This window comes from Grampus griseus (assembly GCF_964374135.1).
Source record: "Grampus griseus genome assembly, chromosome: X".
NCBI lineage: Eukaryota > Metazoa > Chordata > Mammalia > Artiodactyla > Delphinidae > Grampus > Grampus griseus.
In genome coordinates this window covers 124678646-124693105 of record NC_138999.1, presented here as the reverse complement: position 1 = coordinate 124693105, position 14460 = coordinate 124678646, and positions in this window count along the sequence as shown.

The following is a 14460-nucleotide window of genomic DNA, read 5'->3' as shown; positions in this document are numbered from 1 at the left end:
TAAATATCAATTAAGTCCATCTTGTTTAACGTATCATTTAAAGCTTGTGTTTCCTTATTTATTTTCATTTTGGATGATCTGTCCATGGGTGAAAGTGGGGTGTTTAAGTCCCCTACTATGAATGTGTTACTGTCCATTTCCCCTTTTATGGCTGTTAGTATTTGCCTTATGTATTGAGGTGCTCCTATGTTGGGTGCATAAATATTTACAATTGTTATATCTTCTTCTTGGATCGATCCCTTGATCATTATGTAGTGTCCTTCTTTGTCTCTTTTAATAGTCCTTATTTTAAAGTCTATTTTGTCTGATATGAGAATTGCTACTCCAGCTTTCTTTTGGTTTCCATTTGCATGGAATATCTTTTTCCATCCCCTTACTTTCAGTCTGTATGTGTCTCTAGGTCTGAAGTGGGTCTCTTGTAGACAGCATATATAAGGGTCTTGTTTTTGTAACCATTCAGCCAATCTGTGTCTTTTGGTGGGAGCATTTAGTCCATTTACATTTAAGGTAATTATCGATATGTATGTTCCTATTCCCATTTTCTAAATTGTTTTGGGTTCGTCATTATAGGTCTTTTCCTTCTCTTGTGTTTCTTGCCTAGAGAAGATCCTTTAGCATTTGTTGTAAAGCTGGTTTGGTGGTGCTGAACTCTCTCAGCTTTTGCTTGTCTGTAAAGGTTTTAATTTCTCCATCAAATCTGAATGAGATCCTTGCTGGGTAGAGTAGTCTTGGCTGCAGGTTTTTCTCCTTCATCACTTTCAGTATGTCCTGCCACTCCCTTCTGGCTTGTAGGGTTTCTACTGAGAGATCAGCTGTTAACCTTATGGGGAGTCCCTTGTGTGTTATTTGTTGTTTTTCCCTTGCTGCTTTTAATATGCTTTCTTTGTATTTAATTTTTGACAGTTTGATTCATATGTGTCTTGGCATATTTCTCCTTGGATTTTCCTGTATAGGACTCTCTGTGCTTCCTGGACTTGACTATTTCCTTTCCCATATTAGGGAAGTTTTCAACTCTAATCTCTTCAAATATTTTCTCAGTCCCTTTCTTTTTCTCTTCTTCTTCTGGAACCCCTATAATGCAAATGTTGGTGCGTTTAATGTTGTCCCAGAGGTCTCTGAGACTGTCCTCAGTTCTTGTCATTCTTTTTTCTTTATTCTGCTCTGCAGTAGTTATTTCCACTATTTTATCTTCCAGGTCACTTATCCGTTCTTCTGCCTCAGTTATTCTGCTATTGATCCCATCTAGAGTACTTTTAATTTCATTTATTGTGTTGTTCATCGTTGCTTATTTCATCTTTAGTTCTTCTAGGTCCTTGTTAACTGTTTCTTGCATTTTGTCCATTCTATTTCCAAGATTTCAGATCATCCTTACTATCATTATTCTGAATTCTTTTTCAGGTAGACTGGCTATTTCCTCTTCATTTGTTAGGTCTGGTGCATTTTTATCATGCTCCTTTATCTGCTGTGTGTTTTTCTGTCTTCTCATCTTGCTTATCTTACTGTGTTTGGGGTCTCCTTTTTGCAGACTGCAGGTTCGTAGTTCCCGCTGTTTTTGATGTCTGTCTCCAGTGGCTAAGGTTGGTTCAGTGGGTTGTGTAGGCTTCCTGGTGGAGGGGACTAGTGCCTGTGTTGTGGTGGATGAGGCTGGATCTTGTCTCTCTAGTGGGCAGGTTCACGTCTGGTGGTGTGTTTTGGGGTGTCTGTGGCCTTATTACGATTTTAGGCAGCCTCTCTGGTAATGGGTGGGGTTGTGTTCCTGTTTTGCTAGTTGTTTGGCATAGGTTGTCCAGCACTGTGGCTTGCTGGTCGTTGAGTGAAGCTGGGTGCTGGTGTTAAGATGGAGGTCTCTGGGAGATTTTCGCCGTTTGATATTATGTGGATCTGGGAGGTCTCTTGTTGACCAGTGTCCTGAAGTTGGCTCTCCTACCTCAGAGGCAGAGCCCTGACTCCTGGCTGGAGCACCAAGAGCCTTTCATCCACACGGCTCAGAATAAAAGGGAGAAAAAGTAGAGGGAATTAGTTGAAGTATGAGGAAAGAAAGAAGGAAAGGAGGGAAGGAAGAAAGAAAGAAAGAAGCAAAGAAGGAAAGAAGGGAAGAAGGAAAGAAAGGAGGGAGGGAGGAAGGAAGGAAGGAGGGAAAGAAGGAAAAAAGACAGAAACAAAGAAGATACAGTAAAAATAAAATAAAGTATAATAAAGTTATTGAATTAAAAAATTCTTATTTAGAAAAAAAAAAGGGACGGATAGAACCTTAGGACAAATGTTGGAAGCAAAGTTACACAGACAAAATCTTACACAGAAGCATACACATACACCCTCACTAAAAGAGGTAAAGGGGGAAAAATCATAAATCTTGCTGTCAGAGACCACCTCCTCAATTTGGGATGATTCGTTGTCTAAAGGAGGGAAGGAAGGAAGGAAAGAAAGAAAGAACGAAGGTAAAGTATAATAACGTAATTAAAATTAAAATTGATTATTAAGAAAAAAATTTAAAAAAAAAACCATGGACGGATAGAACCCTAGGACAAATGGTGGAAGCAAGACTATACAGACAAGATCTCACACAGAAGCATACACATACACACTCACAAAAAGAGGAATAGGGGAAAAAAATCATAGATCTTGCTCCTAAAGTCCACTTCCTTAATTTGGGATTATACGTTGTCTATTCAGGTATTCCACAGATGCAGGTGCATCAAGTTGATTGTGGAGCTTTAATCCGCTGCTCCTGAGGCTGCTGGGAGAGATTTCCCTTTCTCTTCTTTGTTCTCACAGCTCCCAGGGGCTCAGCTTTGGATTTGGCCCTGCCTCTGCGTGTAGGTCGCTGGAGGGCGTCTGTTTTGTGCTCAGACAGGACGGGGTTAAAGGAGCCGCTGATTCGGGGGCGCACTCAGGCCGGCGGGGAGGGAGGGGCACGGAGTGCGGGGCGGGCCTGCGGCGGCAAAGGCCGGCGTGACTTTGCACCAGCCTGAGGCCCGCCGTGCGTTCTCCCGGGGAAGTTGTCCCTGGATCCCGGGAACCTGGCAGTGGCGGGCTGCACAGGCTCCGCGGAAGAGGGGTGTGGAGAGTGGCCTGTGCTCGCACACAGGCCCCATGGTGTCGGCAGCAGCAGCCTTAGCGTCGCCCGCCCGTCTCGGGGGTCTGCGCTGTTAGCCGCGGCTCGCGCCCGTCTCTGGAGCTCCTTTAAGCAGTGCTCTTAAACCCCTCTCCTCACGCACCAGGAAACAAAGAGGGAAGAAAAAGTCTCTTGCCTCTTCGGCAGGTGCAGCCTTTTCCCCGGACTCCCTCCCGGCTAGCCGTGGTGCACTAACCCCTTCAGGCTATGTTCAAGCCGCCAACCCCAGTCCTCTCTCTCCCTGAGCTCCGTCCGAAACCGAAACCCGAGCCTCAGAGCCTCAGCTCCCAGCCCCACCCGCCCCGGCGGGTGAGCAGACAAGCCTCTCGGGCTGGTGAGTGCCGGTCGGCACCGATCCTCTGTGCGGGAATCTCCCCGCTTTGCCCTCCGCACCCCTGTGGCTGTGCTCTCCTCCGCGGCTCTGAAGCTCCCCCCTCCGCCTCCCGCAGTCTCCGCCCGCGAAGGGGCTTCCTAGTGTGTGGAAACTTTTCCTCCTTCACAGCTCCCTCCCACTGGTGCAGGTGCCTTCCCTATTCTTTTGTCTCTTTTTTCTTTTGCCCTACCCAGGTACGTGGGGAGTTTCTTGCCTTTTGGGAGGTCTGAGGTCTTCTGCCAGCCTTCAGTAGGTGTTCTGTAGGAGTTGTTCCACGTGTAGATGTATTTCTGGTGTATCTGTGGGGAGGAAGGTGATCTCCGCGTCTTACTCTTCCGCCATCTTCAGGGTCCCCCCTCTGATATCTTTAAGTACCTTTTGTCTTATATACATGTCTTTTATGACATTTTTCACAAGTTTTAATAGTTTTTTGTTAGTGTCTGTCTTTCATGCTAAAAATAGGTAGGGAAATGACATTTCTACAACCACCATAATGCATATATGAAAGCATAGCTAATTGATGGTGCCGTAATTTTCTGCTGCAGCCTCAGAATCCACTTAAAAACAGCAAAAACCTTAAAACAAAGGAGGAATATTTTTAAATGTTTAAATGTTGATCTTTACGTAACTCAATATTTAGAATTAGGTCTTTCTGGAACCTGAACTAACTTTTCAAGCCCAGAAGAACTTCTAATAGTAAAATATTAATGAGTAAATTATCCTTTTTGCATGGAGTACCAAGAAATAGTCAATATAGGACTGGACTGTCAGTAATGACCTGATTAATATTTCTTATTACTGGTAAAAAATATATATATATGCTCTCCCCCTGATAAAGCAATTTCAGGATATGAGAAATCTATCTTTCTAAATATAAATCCAGGGCTGACAAATAATTTTTAAAATATATTTTTAAAAATCAAATGTTTTCTGTAATATTGTACTTCCACATTTTATCTTATTTGCATCACAGTTTAATCATTTGGGGGTTGTATTGATGGGCCAGATTGTCAGAGCTTTGCCTTTCCGTTATAAACAACCTTTAGAATGAAATCTCCTTTATTATATTTTTAATAAGGACCAAATGAGATTTATAGAATACATTTAATAATTTTATAGTTGGGTCGGTTATTCTGCTTTTCTTTCCTTTTTTTGAAATTTAATATGTGAAAATTGGTATTTTATAATCTTAAGGAAATCGATCGGACTGCATTTTTGAAACCTATTATCTTAGCGTGGCTTATAGTAATCCTTCACTTTAAAATCTCTTTTATGGGTATTTAATATGTTGGGATATTTTACATTCTTGCTTGAGTTCTTTCTCGATGGCAGTTATTGAAAAAAACAAATATATATATATAGTCACTGTGATTTAGGGGCCAGAAAACCAGTGTCCATGTGGAGGTAAATATAGACCACAGCTGCTTATTTTTACAAATAAAACTTTGTTGGAACATAGCTGTACACTTTTACTTACATAGTGTCTGTGGTTGCTTTTGTGCTAACACAACAGAAACCTATATAGCCTACAAAGCCTAAAGTATTTACTACCTGACCCCTTACAGAAAATGTTTACTGACCCAGTATTTTATAGATCAGAACAGTGAATCTCAGAGAAGTCCAGTAACCTGCCCAAATTCACACTAATATGTAACTGACAGAGCTGAGACTTAGATCCAGTCTCCCAGATTCTAGGACCCCTGCTTACAATGTATATATCATAATTCCTCATTATCTTATTGGGCTATTATTATATTATTACTCTCCTATTCTCACCAGTGGTCACAGCTTTTATCTTTTTCCCCCCAAATATTGGATATTTCATTTTATTTTCACTTTTTATAAGTCAAATCTCCAGTCAACACAACTGGTATTTGCAAACCTGCACAACTTTTAGTTAGTTGCCACATGAAGTCTTAAGAAAAATCTTCTAGATTTACCATAAAAAAGGAGCCTGCTGAGAAGATTGGCAATAGCAGAAACCAGAGTATATGAAGGCTCTGTCATACGTGCATTTTTAAAATATGGCATTACCTAGAGTTTTTTAATATATATTTATAGCTAGAGTTTTAATGAAGTGTACAGTAGGAAAATAAATGAACACATAAAATGCTGTTAGAGAAATTTGAATCTCCCATTGAAAAATCGATTCCATTTTACAAAAACTAGCTCTTTCCACAAGACATTGTGGTTTACAGAGGCTAAATTTTAAAATCTGCTGTCTATATCCATAAATCTATGTATCTATCCAGTGATATATCTACATCTTGGCATGGATGTCCATGGAGTGATCTGAAGAGTAAATGAGCTGCATAATGATGTGCATAGTGTGTTCTAATGTTTATAGGAAAATAAACACCCCATACAGGGCATTATAGTGGAATTTCTCTCCCTCCCCCGCCGACCCCCTCCTTCCTCTCCCTCTCCCTCTTTCTCCTTTCCTCCCTCTTTCTCTCTCTCTTTCTTTGTATATGACAGATATACTTCAGTGAAACCCATGAGGTAGATACTGGGGGTTAAAATGGGATGTAAAGATAAAATTATGTAGTGGGAGATTATTAAATGTTGCATTATATGCAACATTTAAGGGTATAAGGTATCTTTCTATTTCTTATGACTGCACATGGCTTGACGATGATCTTAATTTTTAAATAAAATTAAAGCAAATTTGTGGCATCATTTAAATGCTACTAAACTCTCAACAAAATAACAATCGTAATATTAAAAAGAAATGTAATATTGATGTACACAAGAACATTGACTCTCTATGCTGAGTAACAGAAGCTGGATAAAAATGAGTACATACTGATTCCATTTATATAAAATGCTAGAACATGTAATCTATGGAGACAGCAAGCAAATCAGTGGTTATCTGAGGATGGGGGTGCAGAGAGGGACAAGAGGAAGTAATTGTCAGGGGGTAAGGGGAGACTTATGGGGGTGATGGGTATTTTCACACTTATAATTGTGGTAATGGTTTAACAAGTATACACGTATCACCAAACTCATTCAGCGGTCACTTTAAGCATGTGCAATTTATTATATGTCAATTATACTTCAATAAAACCACTTAAAAGGATCGTCTCTTCAGAGAAAAAACAACAACAACTTTGGAAGGAATAGAGATAAAAGATGTTTGGAGGGGAGATGATGTTGTTTTAGAATTCTTTGTAGACAGTTGCCTGTACTGAGAGCAGACAGCTCTTACTTCCCTGCCCTTGGGAAGCCACTGCTCCACCTTAAGTTTCTTTAGAAAGTGGGCTGATCAGTGTTGAGTTTGTGGCTTCCATCCACCATTATTTGAGTCCTCAGGGTGCTTTCAATAACTTTTAGTAGGGTGAGATTTTTGGCCCTCTGGAGGACCTTTAGTCGCTGGCATCGTAGGGTGAGATGTAGCAAACACTTCTATGACGTAGGTGGCCTGGAAGTGATTTGTCTATTTCTTGGGATGATACTGCCACCTACACACCTCAAACCACATAGGTTCTGGCAATGTACACTTTGTCGTGCCCCTCGTCCAGCCCCCTACCCCAAAGACAGAAACACCAAGCCCCTTTCCACCTTGCCTGTGGGTTCAAGTGTTAAGTAGGAAATTTATCTTCAGCACTCAGTCCTGACCCATTCCTTATCCCCACTGTCTGGTTAACTGTGATTCTGCCAGTGTCCCCCGCAACCTTGCAGGACTCAATGTCCCTCCCTCCTCACACACCTGCCTCTTCCCTTCCTTCCCTGCTCCCACCATGAGAGAACTCGCAGAAACACACAGAAATTTTCACAAGTTGATTTTTATTTAATTAGCATCCGTGTACCCTGATGTTGTAAAATTCCGTGTCTACACAGTTGGCCATTTCTCAGACCTCAGACTTGGCAGATATTTCTGAGGTCTCTGGCCTCCCCCTGAGCTTTACTGGCTCACCAGCTCTTCGCTTGGAGGGGTGTTGCCGCACGGCACTTGGTTCTGTGCGGCCTTTTGGTTCTGCTCGGCCTCTTGGTTCTGCTCTGCATTATTCTGATGTTGATTTAGTGTCTCATCCAGCCTGTGAGAACAGCTGGAGAGTGTTTGTCTTGTAGCTTTCTTCTGCTGTTTTGTGGGGTTGACAGCTTTCTTAGAGGCTTTTTTATTCAGACTCCTTTGACGGGGTTTCCTCACGGTCCTGGCTGTCTTCAGCACCTGGAAGGACAACAGAGTGAGGTCAAAAGGACATTGGATTAGGGAGAAGAAGATGGGCTATTGATGGAAAGGGAGACTTCATGAGAAGGGGTCAGGGCTGAGGAGGGGGTTTGTGCCAGGCAGGGAGAGGGTAGGATTCTTGGGGGGAGAGGGAATCCATAAAGAAAACAGCTTGGGTAGGGTCATCTTACGTGGCCACCATGTCTAGGTCTGAGGTTATAGGGAACCTCAGCCACCCTCCTCCTTTTGGCTCTCGAGGGTTTTCGATCCATGTCTGTATCAGGCTCTAGGAGTCTTTGGCACACCTCAGCTGTATTGAAGCCTACCAGTGGTCTACTCCGGGCCTACTGACCATGCTGTATATACAGCTCCCCAGGACGATGAAGGGTCCGTACCCTTAGCCAATGGTGGCTAAGGAGGGACTTAGCCATCACAAAGCAGCCCTTGTGACACGTCTGTTGATGTAGCTCAGACATTTCAAAGAACCATTCCTGACACCTGGGGCGGGGTGGGGGGGGGATGATGATGAGGCGGGGTGGGGGGGGATGATGATGAGGCCAGGATGGCTCGGTTAGAGAGAAGAGTCTTCCCAAGCCGAACTGCCACCCTCCTCATATCCCTATGTTCAGTTGTGGTGGTGCACATGGTAGAGAACAAACCTTTCCTCCAAGCTATTCTCCAAGGCCACCCCTACTCAGTGGTTTATTCTGAGATCTCCCACCCTTAGTTATCAGCTAGTGTTTTGGATATCTTACTTAAAATCCCTCCAAAAGCTGTATGGCTGAATTTAAATATTGGTGGAGATATGAATCATCTTACAAACTAACAAAAAGACAGCTCCCATGAATAAACATCTCCCTACCTAGAGCATCTGGCATTAAAGCCTGCTGATTTTGATTAAATTATCTTCTGCCCGCTCTGCAACTTAAAGGCAGGGATTAGAATTAACTGCCCACTCATGAAGGTTGCTTTTATTTTTTCTTTTATTCTATTCTTGAACTCTGGCCATATTGTCATCATTGAGTTTGACAAGGTTCTTTCTCCTACAGTTTTTCTATTTTTCTTTCATCCTAGAGTCCAACACTCATTTCCTTCCCACAATTAGGCACCTACTCGGATGTGTCTGAATCATGCCCTCGTATATGTTTGTACTCTTGCGAAACATATAGCCTTATGAAATGTGTGTGTGTGTGAATATGGTGCATTGTGCCGTAGACCTCGTTCTGTTTCTTACCTTATGCTTTTAAGTTCAACTTATGTAGCTATATGTATCTCTAGCTAATTGTTTCTAAGGCTGCATCATATTCCATTAGAACGAATATCCCAAGTATAACTTGTCCATTCCTTCCTCTTTTGAGGGACATCTATGTTGGCTCTCCACTCCACTGCCAGAAACATTGCTATGAGGAGCGTTCTCATTCATGTCTCCCTATGGACTTCTGCATATATTTTTCTGTAATATACGCTCAGGAATAGAATTTCTGGGTCATAGATATCCTTAGTCCGTTTGAGCTGCTAGAACAGAATACCATAGACTGGTGGCTTAAGCAGCAAACATTTACTTCTCACAGTTCTGGTGGCTGAAAGGCCAAGATTAGGATGCCAGCATGGTTGGGTTCTGGTGAGGACCCTCTTCCTGCTTATGTCCTCACATGGCCTAGCTCAGTGTGTACACACAAAGAGAGAGACAGCTATCTCCTGTGTCTTCCTCTTTTTCTAAGGGCATTAATCCCATCATAAGGCCCCCATCCTCATGACCTAATCCAACTTTAATTTTCTCCCAAAAGCCCCACCTCCAAATACCATCACATCTAGAGGGCTAGGGTTTCAGCATACGGATTTTGGAGGGACACAAACATTGTCTATAAGCAATATTTTTTTCTAAATACTGCCAGGTTGCTCTCCAGAGTGACAGTACCAGTCTGTTTTCCCAATAGAATTCTATTATTACTTGTTTCCCTGCATACTCATCAATACACAGTGTGGAAGCAGCTTCTGAGATGACTCCCAATAATCCCAGCCTCCTGATGTTCACATGCTTGTGTAATCCACTCTCCTTGAGTGTGGGCTGTACCTAGTGTCCTGCTTCTAATGAGTTGAATCAATAGAAGCCAGCAAAAGTCATAGGATGTGATCAACATGATTAAGTTTCCTCTTGCTAGAACTTTGTTGCTGACGGTCTCTCTTGCCCCCTTGTTTTCTCATTCTGATGAAAGCATATTGTGTGGTGCTCAGTGAAGAGACTCGCATATCAAGGAACAGCTCCTGAGGACCTGAGCTTTTTAGTGCAACGACCCACGAGGAGCTGCGTGCTACCAACACCCAATTAGGGAAGCAGATCCTTCCCAACTGAGACTTGAGATGAGGTAGCCTTAGAAGATATGCAGAGCCAGAGGACTAGCTAAGCTGCACCCATATTCTTGATCCATAGAAACTCTGAGATAATAGATTCTGTTGTTTCAAGCCACTAAGTTTTGGGGTAAGTTTTTACACAGCAAGTGATAACAAAGACAGTTAGTATAACCCGACTTTTAATTTTAAAAAACTCTGATTGGTAAATAGTGTAATCTCCTTTCACTTCTGTGATTACTAGTGATTCAGCTATTTAGATTTTCTATTCTTTAAATTGTTTCTTGGTTAATAATGTTTCTCATTCTATTGGATTTCTTCTCTTTTTCATTTTGGTTTTACCATTCCTTTGTATTTTATGGATACTAATTCTTTGTTAGTGAACTTTGATATGCTTTGGATAATGTTCAATACTTGTGTTATCCTCCACATAGAGTTCCTGCACCATGTGGTATGTGGTGATATCTTTATCATATACCTTTTATTTTGAAGGGGTATTATTTCATTGATCATGGCCTCTAGTACTAGGTTGAATGTAGAGACAATATCAGACATGAATATTCTGAAATTTATGTGCCTAATGTGTTATAGTAATTAGGAGAAGGTTTTCTGGGTTTTATTTTGTTTTATTTGCTACAGAGACTACATCATGTTAAAGAAGTTTCCTGCTATTCTTAGGTTTTGGAAAGCACTTTGTAAAAAATCATGTGTCTTTACCAAATGCTTTTGACCTCCCCATTGAGATGATTATTTAAATTAAATGTTTTCCTTATCTTCTTAGGGTGGGGGATCACACAGACGTATTTTCCTATCTTAAATCAGTCTTCTCTTCCTAAGACAAATCTTACTTGATTATGATGCATTATCCTATTATCATATATTATTTTACAGTTTTGTATCTATGTTCATAAGGGAGATAGCCTTTAAATTTCATTGTATGATCTGTTCTATCTCAGCTATGAAACCAAGTTTTACACGAGCCTTGTAAGACGGGTTGGTAAGGTTTCTCTCATTTTTTATCTTCTGAAACAGCTTGTGTGAGAGGTGGAATTATCTGTTCCTTGAACATTTTGTACAATATATCTCTAAAGCTATATAGATCTAGGGCTTTCCTGTATGTGGAGCAGTGGACAAGGGTGAGTCTGATGACTGTTTTATTTCTGTAATAGTTACAGGCATTTGGATTTGTGAGATGGGCTAATTAATAATACCCATTTCTTCCCTTTCCGAGTTTGGAACCTATTGGTAGATACGTATGCATCAGAGAGACATAGATAAAGCTGACTGCAAGTTGTGACTTTAGATCTCTAGCCAAGCCGACTTGCTAACAATTCACCCCTGAATTTGCTCCACTCCTTACTACGTGGCAGATCAGAATTCATCATTCAGCTGGTAGGCTGATCCTGTGAAAAGTGAGTGGATCCAAAGGGGCTGGGTGAAGCATGCCCCACTGCTGCTTACAATTTTACCAAAGAAATCCCTGTCTCTTCCTGGCGAGAAGCGAGTGAGGCTAAATGTGTTTAAAAGTTAGACCAGAGAGAATTCCCTGGTGGTCCAGTGGTTAGGACTCCATGCTTCCACTGCAGGGGGCACGGGTTCAGTCCCTGGTTGGGGAACTAAGATCCTACATGCCACACAGCGCTGCCAAAAATAAAGTAAAATAAAATAAAAAGTTATACTAGAACAAGTAAGAGTCTCCCAAACAATTGGCCTTTTCAGGTTTTTCTCTGCAAAATTTAGCCATTTATATTATTTCCCCCAGCAGTATGCTCATTCTTCTTGGGCTTCAAGCTTATTGGCATACACTAATTCATAATATTATTTCGTTACTTTTTAAATTGCTATAGTATTTTTACTTTTCTCATTCATATTTTGCTTTAGTCTTGGCTCTTTTTTTCCCCTGATGTCTCCCATGGTTTATCTTGTAAATCTTTTAAAGTAATCATTTCTTGATTTTATAATTATTCTTTATTTTTGGTCTGTATTTCCTCATTTGTTTATTTATATCTATTTCCTCCTTTATGGTTTCTTTCACATTTAGTCTGTTGCCCTTCATTCTAGCTTGTTAAATTGAACACAAAGCTTATTTGTCTTCAATATACTTTTTTGAATTCTGATAAACGTATTCAGAGCAGCAATTTTCTCAGAGTTCTGTGTTAGCTACAAGTCACAAATCTTCTCCTGCTAATTCATGTTAGGAGTATCTCATTTTTATTATTTCTCCTTTAATCCAAGGATTATTAGGTAGTATGATTTTAGTTTCTAAGCATGTTAGGTGTTTAAGCTATCCTTTAAAAGACCTAATTTTATTATAGTCAAACAACACATTCTGTAGGATATTAACTCATTAAAGTTTTCTGAGACTTTCTTTGTAAACTTGTACATGGTCAACTTTTGAGACTATTACTTGAGTGCTTGAAAATAATGTTTATCCCCTACTTGTGGAGGGTAAGTTTTCTCTATACCAGTTTGTGCTTATTAATTCTATTATTCAGATCCTCTATCTTTGCTTTTTCTCTCCTTCTCCTTTGGTTTCTTGTTGCCTGGCATAATGATTTCCATCTCTTCCCCTTCACCCACCATAATTCTGATGAGGACCACACTTGGTCAGCAGTCAGTACCTCCTCTGCTGACTAATCTAGTTGGACAGTTGCCTGAGCCTAAAAACTTTTCCAGGTGTCCATCTGATGGCCCTAGGCTGAAGCTTCACTGCAAAGTCCCGGAACATCTGCAAGAATTAGAAAAATGTATAGGTCTCTGGACCCCTAGTGAGTGGAGGGGAAATCCCCCTACATTTGTGCTTGTGGGGAGTAGAACTGAAACATTTGAGACTTCCCCCAGCTCGGAAATTTTTAATCACAGTTGATTCTGATCTTTCACACCTTTACTTTTATTATTATAATGTGAGATTTTAGTGAACAGAAAGCGGGAGGCTTTGCTCTCTATTCAGGCAGTGGACATGTAACAACGGCTCAGTAAATGCTTGGATGAGTGAGTGAATGATCACATGAATAAACAAATAGGCACCCGTGAGAATACTGCTACTGGGAAGCACTAAATGTCAACTTTCACATCATCATCTATGATTATTGTGTTGAATAATCCTCATTTTGTTTAAATAAGCATTTCATTAAGAGTAATACATATTTATACATGCCAGTAAGCCATTGGTGTTTCTTTCCTCTGATGTCCTTATTCATGTCCCTTTCCTTGGGCCTCTTTGCCCTTAATTTCTCTATCTGTATAAAGTAATTACTCTTTAATTGTGTGAAGGTCATACTGTATTATGTAAAATTACCTTTTGTTTGTCAAATGGATCTGTCTGAAATGGTACCCAGATTCCCATTTGTCTTTTGAGAAATGTGTTCATCATCTTTCTGGCATATAGACATCCTTAATTTTTTTCTAGTAAGCTATAATTTTTTCTTTATGGCTTATAGTTGATATGGTTTTTTAAACATATTATTGTTTGGCGCAAGTATTAGAGATTTGAAGGCACTGAGGCTTATTGTTCTCTCTTGTAAAATCTTTAGCAAGCTCTTCTGGTATTACTGATATCTTTTTTTTTTTTAATATTTCTTTTTTTTTAACATCTTCATTGGGGTATAATTGCTTTACAGTGGTGTTTTAGTTTCTGCTTTATAACAAAGTGAATCAGTTATACATATACATATGTTCCCATATGTCTTCCCTCTTGCGTCTCCCTCCCTCCCACCCTCCCTATCCCACCCCTCCAGGCTGTCACAAAGCACCGAGCCAATATCCCTGTGCCATGCGGCTGCTTCCCACTAGCTATCTACCTTACTACGTTTGTTAGTGTGTATATGTCCATGACTCTCTCTCGCCCTGTCACAGCTCACCCTTCCCCCTCCCCATCACCTCAAGTCCGTTCTCTAGGAGGTCTGTGTCTTTATTCCTGCCTTACCCCTAGGTTCTTCATGACATTTTTTTTCTTAAATTCCATATATATGTGTTAGCATACGGTATTTGTCTTTTTCTTTCTGACTTACTTCACTCTGTATGACAGACTCTAGGTCTATCCACCTCATTACAAATAGCTCAATTTCGTTTCTTTTTATGGCTGAGTAATATTCCATTGTATATATGTGCCACATCTTCTTTATCCATTCATCCGATGATGGGCACTTAGGTTGTTTCCATCTCCGGGCTATTGTAAATAGAGCTGCAATGAACATTATGGTACATGACTCTTTTTGAATTTTGGTTTTCTCAGGGTATATGCCCAGTAGTGGGATTGCTGGGTCATATGGTAGTTCTATTTGTAGTTTTTTAAGGAACCTCCATACTGTTCTCCATAGTGGCTGAACCAATTCACATTCCCACCAGCAGTGCAAGAGGGTTCTCTTTTCTCCACACCCTCTCCAGCATTTATTGTTTCTAGATTTTTTGATGATGGCCATTCTGACTGGTGTGAGATGATATCTCATTGTA